Raw genomic sequence first — 6,000 nt, forward strand, 5'->3', positions numbered from 1 at the left:
TTCCTTCCTTCCTTCCTTCCTTCCTTCCTTCCTTCCTTCCTTCCTTCCTTCCTTCCTTCCTTCCTTCCTTCCTTCCTTCCTTCCTTCCTTCCTTCCTTCCTTCCTTCCTTCCTTCCTTCCTTCCTTCCTTCCTTCCTTCCTTCCTTCCTTCCTTCCTTCCTTCCTTCCTTCCTTCCTTCCTTCCTTTTTTGAGTGGAGGAGGAAATGGCAAACTATTCCAACATCTTTGCCAAGAAAATCCTAAACGGGGTCACAAAGAGTCAGACATGACTGAAATGACTCCACAACAATGACATTGAAGATCAAATGAGATAATGTATATTTGTATCTCCATAAATATATAAATAAAATTTTCAACTGTCTCAGCCATCAAATCTAACCCAAATATGCACATCAACCTTCAGCTGTCTCTGATTATTCCTCATCTTTCCCAATCTCCACTTTGGTCAGCAAAGAGTCCATAGATGAAGGTCACACTGCCCATGTGCTCCTCCCCAATCAGTTCAGCTCCTCTTAGGCTAGATGGATACTGAGTCCTGTCCTGTCTTTCAATCAAATCTTCTTCATAATTCATATTATAACAAATAAATAAAGTAAATGCCTGCAAGTATTACTTGGTAAGTATTAGTATTTTAGATGTTAGAAAATCAAACAATGATATTTGTTGAAACACCATAAAAATTTGAAAATATAGATTAGACATACATTTAATTTCTATTTGAAGTTCCTAGGGTATAGAAAACCTATCTTTTGTCATTTGTTGCCTTTGTATCCATTTAGCAAATTCATTCCATGAACAGAACACATAAGAACATGGGGTTCTAAAAATGATATGAGCTGGCACATTTGCAAAGAGTGATTAAGTTACCAACTGAATTCAACTCTTTGGGCTATATTTAGACACTGTATTTGGCAAATATAAGACATGTATACTTTCAGCAAGCCTAAGGTATGAAAATCTTGATTTGTACAAAATGTAACATAGAAGAGAGTTCCTTTAAGTAAGAAACTCCTCTGGTGTTTACAATTTTGTCTTTAAAAACCCTTCTAACTCTTAAAAAGTGTAATGCTGTGATTTACCTTCATCATCCAAAAATGATTACAGAATTTTTATATTTGTTGACCAATAAAGCAAGGTACACCAGTAAAGAGTCTTAAACTTTGAATTATATCAATTTCAGCATATAATGATAGCCATCATAAATATAATAGGCAGCTACTAGTGTCATGGTTTCAGGGGCTCAAAGTTTCCTAGCCTAAAATATAACACCTTTTGTCAAGCAGCTGGTAAAACAGTGGATAGAGCCCTATAGTCAGGGAGACAAGTTCAGATACAGCTTCAGATGCTTCCTACTTATGTAACCCTAAGGAAATCACCTATAAAATAGATATAATGTAGAATAAATCCTAAATGCTTGTCTCCTTCCATATAGGTCTGTAATCTTTACCATTTGAGTCATAGAGTGTTAGAAATGAAAAAGCCTATATTAATTGTACTTGGCAATTGTAAAATCCAGCTTCTCATTTTATAGTTGAAGAAACTGAGACCCAAAGGAGTAGACTTCACCAAGGTGGAATAGCTAATAAATAAAAAAGTCAGGACCCAAATGAAGGTTTTCTGACTCTAAATCCAGTGTTCTTGACATTATAATGTTTCCACTAATGTGCTTGTAACTTTTGCTTTACTTTTGCCTAGAATTCCCCCCAAGCCCATGGCATTGGTCAATACCATGTATTGGTAGTATTGGAAGAAGATTTGATTGAAAGACGGGACAGGACTCGGTATCCATCTAGCCTAAGAGGAGCTGAACTGATTGGGGAGGAGCAATGGGAGGGTTCATGGGCAGTGTGACCTTCATCTATGGACTCTTTGCTGACCTAAGTGGAGATGGCAAATGATGAGGAATAACCAGAGACAGCTGAAGGTTGATGTGCATATTTGGGTTAGATTTGATGGCTGAGACAGTTGAAATTTTTTCTTCTCTTTGCTTTTTAATGGGTGCTTAGCCTGAAGCTAAGTTCTCCATTTAACTGCTGGACAATTTATTTCCTGATTCCCTTCTGCTTAACGAAAGGAGTGAAAGGCATAGTGTTGTTTTCAAAGGTGGTGTTGTTTAACCCTCCCTCACTCTTTGTAACTCCATTTGGGGTTTTCTTAGCAAAGATACTTGGAGTGGTTTGCTATTTCCTTCCCCAGTTCATTTTACAGAGGACGAAACTGAGTTAAACAGTTAAATGATTTGTGGAAAATCATATAGTTAGTGTTTGAGGCTAGATTTGAACTCAGGAAGATGAGTCTTCCTGCTTTCAGACCTGGCACTCCTTCTACTATGCCATCTAGTTGCACTGTTGATCAAAGGTAGCAAGCATTTAAACTTCTATTTCCCTGTTAAATCTTTTCATTTCTTTGCTATTTTAATTGTTTGATAAAACTGATAACCAACAACCCTGACTGATATAGTTAATTATACCAGTGGGGTATAATTGGAAGAGAAAGATAATTTTTTTTTCTTTTAAAGAGGGAGATTTTTTTTTCCTTTTAAGTGAAAGTTGGATTGGAGAAGACTCTGGAACCAATTGGTGAAAGAGGATATGAATCCAGACTATCTGCTAGACCAGAGATGCTTAACTTGAGATATATGGACAGATGTAAGGGAATTGAGTGAAATTACATCTTTTTCGATAACCTATAGCTTCCTTTATAAACCTATATATTTTATTTTGTTCGTTTGTAATTCAGGTAGTAAAGCTCATTGCTCTGGGACTCTCTTTTCACTAATGGAGATCAGTCCCCTGCCCCTGGACAGGATAGAGCTGTAAAGTGGGAGAGAGAAGCTCTTCAGACTCTCCAGTTGCTAAAGAACACTTCTGACTTCCAGCTTCAAAAGAGAAGATGGATGATGCCAACCTCACTTTAGATTGTTGAAGGAAGACTAAGATTCTGGGGAAAAGTTGACATGAGAGAAGCCAGTGGTCTTCACCATGTCCACATCCTCAACCTACTACACTAGGGACTTTGGGAAATTTCCTCTTTAGATGAGATATATAACTCTATTGACTGGTTTAACTAATTTCTAATGAAAAAGGTTTCTCATCCTTAATTTTCTGGCATATATTCTCATATATATGCTTTCTTTGATTTCTATTGACTTAAATAAGTGGATTTCTTTGTTGTTTGTGATGTGTGTGCTCATTGTGAAACTAGTATTTCGTAGGAAAGGAATCAAGCCTTGTATATAAATATTAAGGTCTTCTTTCCCCCATTAATAAATACATTAGCCTGAACATGAAAACTGCATTCACTAGACCAATAAGCATAAGGGAACAATTCTAGTCTGGTGTCCCCATTTTCTGAGGAGAGCAGAGTGGCCAAGTCTTTGACCTCAACCTTTTGCTTCCTTCCTGGAATGAATTAAAACCTTCCTTTGAGAAATATGGGGGAGGAGATGCTAGATTGTCTACTCTGACTTCCCTTTGAGCCATTCAACAACACCCCCATTCTACATAGAGAGGATAGCCTTGCTATACATTAAAAAGACATTCTTCTGAGAAGGAATCCATAATCTTCTTCAAATTGCCATTAGGGGTCCGGAGACAACCCCAGAATGCCATGGAGGTCCATGGCATATAAAAAAGTTAAGCACCCTTGATCTAAACCTTTATACATAATTATGGAGACCCACAATTGGAAAAAAGGGTTGAGGAAAGTCCCATTCAGAGAGAAAACTGGCACCTCAGTTACTGAGCTGTTTGGCTTTGATATTACTATGGCTGGCTAGCTAGCATGAGACTGCTACTGGCCTTGCCTGGTGTTAGAGTTCCCCAAGCATCAAACACAGACCTCACCAAGTAAAACTATTATTACACCTGGGTTTTACATTACATATGGACTATGTGAATTTAGAGAATAACCTAGTAGCCTTATTCTTTATGGGGAAAAGAAGGGCACAATAAGCTGCTCAATTGAAAATCCTCCCAAATAAGTATAACTCCTCTCTCTACTTCTATCCCCTTTTCTTTCTTTTTCCCTTTCTCCCTCAGTTTCCAAGCTGAAATTCTCTGGTCCAAATTTTTAATGAAGTTATTGAGAATTTAATTAAGTAGGGATATCTTCCCGTCAGACTCAGGCCAAACCCTCTTTTCCAGAGGACCCTCTGTGTTGCTAGCATTTCTATAGGATGGAGCAGTGAGAACAACAAAACTGTCACTAGTCCATACTTCTCTCAATACTGTTTTACTTCTAACATTTCTTTTAGGTTTAACTGGTACAGAGAAAACTAAAACAAAAATATCAGAAAGGAAACCCCAGAAAAGAATAATTTGTGAAAGGTTAGATTTTTTTTTAATTATGATAGTCAACAGATCTGCTGAGTTTTCAGAGTTGGATCAGATACCTCAGTATTTGTCTGATGATCATTTTTTTTTATCCTCCTGGAGATGAGGAACAAATCTGGCAGATACAAAACTCTGTTTCCATCTTACCCACAATCTTCCCCATTGTGACAGAAATATACATTTCTGCAGCCACAAAATACTTTAAGCTTACACCCACTGATTTGTCATTATAGATTGTCACAAAGTCCTTTTTTAGGATAATAATACCAGTCTGAGTAGAGCAGAAATGTTGCTCATAGTACAATAGGACATAAATTTGGAAAGTTGAATAGTCAGCCCAAGTGTCTAGTAGGGTGCAGCTAAGTGGTACAGTGAGTGGATAGATTGCTGACCTGGAGTCTGGAAGGTACTTATTCCTGAGTTCAAAGATAGCTTCAGACACTGGGTAATCTTAGGCAAGTCATTTAACCCTGTTTGCCTTAGTTTCCTCATTTGTAAAATGAGCTGGAGAAAAAAATGGTGAACTACTCCAGTATCTTTTTCAAGAAATTCCCAAGTTGAGTCAGGAAAGTCATACTTGATGGTATAATAACAAAAATTGTCCAAAGTCTTCAAAATTATTTTTACATATTGAATCACTTGGGATGATTTCATTAATATTCTTCTTGTTTCATAGTTACTTGATATAAAATATGTTATGCTTCTACACATATGTATTTCCTTTAAAATATGAAAACCTACTGACATTCTATCAGTGTTATTGTCTTAAGTGAGTAATGGTTAGTGTAAGTCACTTTGTCACCAGATCTGCATAACCCAGATTTAAATGCAAACCACATCCTACATGTTGCTTTTAATTTTTCATGTTTCTGTTCGTGGTGTTTAACATTTTTGTATGTCCTAACTGGTTTTAAAATGTAATTTCCTTAGATTTTATAGATTTATGGTTTATTTTTCTTGTTATTTGAAATAAAAGATTAGCAATGTGCCTGTTCTTATGCCATCTGATAATTATTTTCTTATGCTGAAAGGTTTCTTAGAATTTTCATATTTCATTTTTTATTTTGGCCATGAGCCTAATACATACTCAGTCAGCTTAACCAAACATATACTCCTTTTCATGCCATTATTCTGATACCATGGCACTGAAAGGGATGCTATTTAACAGACTAGATGGAAGACCATCTGCCCACACATGACAAGAGTAAGAGTGCCAGATTTCTGGGGAACAGCCCCTGTGGTATCAGAGACTTTAACACTGTGCAAGTTAAAGCAAGAAAAAATGTGTATACAAATATGCTTATAAAACACAATAAAAATATATTAAGTGCCTGCTATGTGATAGGCTACAATCTAATGGGGAAAGATAATACTCAAAAGGACATTGAAAGGGTGTGTGGGGGGAAACAGCATGATGATGATGATGGAGTCAAAACCAAGTAGAAGAATGGCTGGTAAATGAAGAGATGGCTGGGATTTAAGACTTCTATAAAAGGAAGTAGGGGGCAGCTGGGTAGCTCAGTGGATTGAGAGCCAGGCCTAGAGATGGGAGGTCCTGAGTTCAAATCGGACCTCAGACACTTCCCAGCTGTGTGATCCTGGGCAAGTCACTTAACCCCCATTGTCTAGACCTTACCACTCTTCTACCTTGGAGCCAATACACAG

At 37.2% G+C, this 6,000-nt stretch overlaps 1 long non-coding RNA gene across 1 annotated transcript; it reads left to right on the forward strand.

Moving 5' to 3' along the window:
• The first annotated feature begins 119 nt into the window (after nucleotides 1–119).
• On the forward strand, nucleotides 120–5,329 carry LOC130458384 (uncharacterized). The gene is made up of 2 exons (XR_008917671.1): nucleotides 120–2,649; nucleotides 2,741–5,329. It is a non-coding gene; the product is annotated as an uncharacterized LOC130458384 (long non-coding RNA).
• Nucleotides 5,330–6,000: the final 671 nt, after the last annotated feature.

The sequence above is a fragment of the Monodelphis domestica genome, chromosome 3, assembly GCF_027887165.1.
Source record: "Monodelphis domestica isolate mMonDom1 chromosome 3, mMonDom1.pri, whole genome shotgun sequence".
NCBI lineage: Eukaryota > Metazoa > Chordata > Mammalia > Didelphimorphia > Didelphidae > Monodelphis > Monodelphis domestica.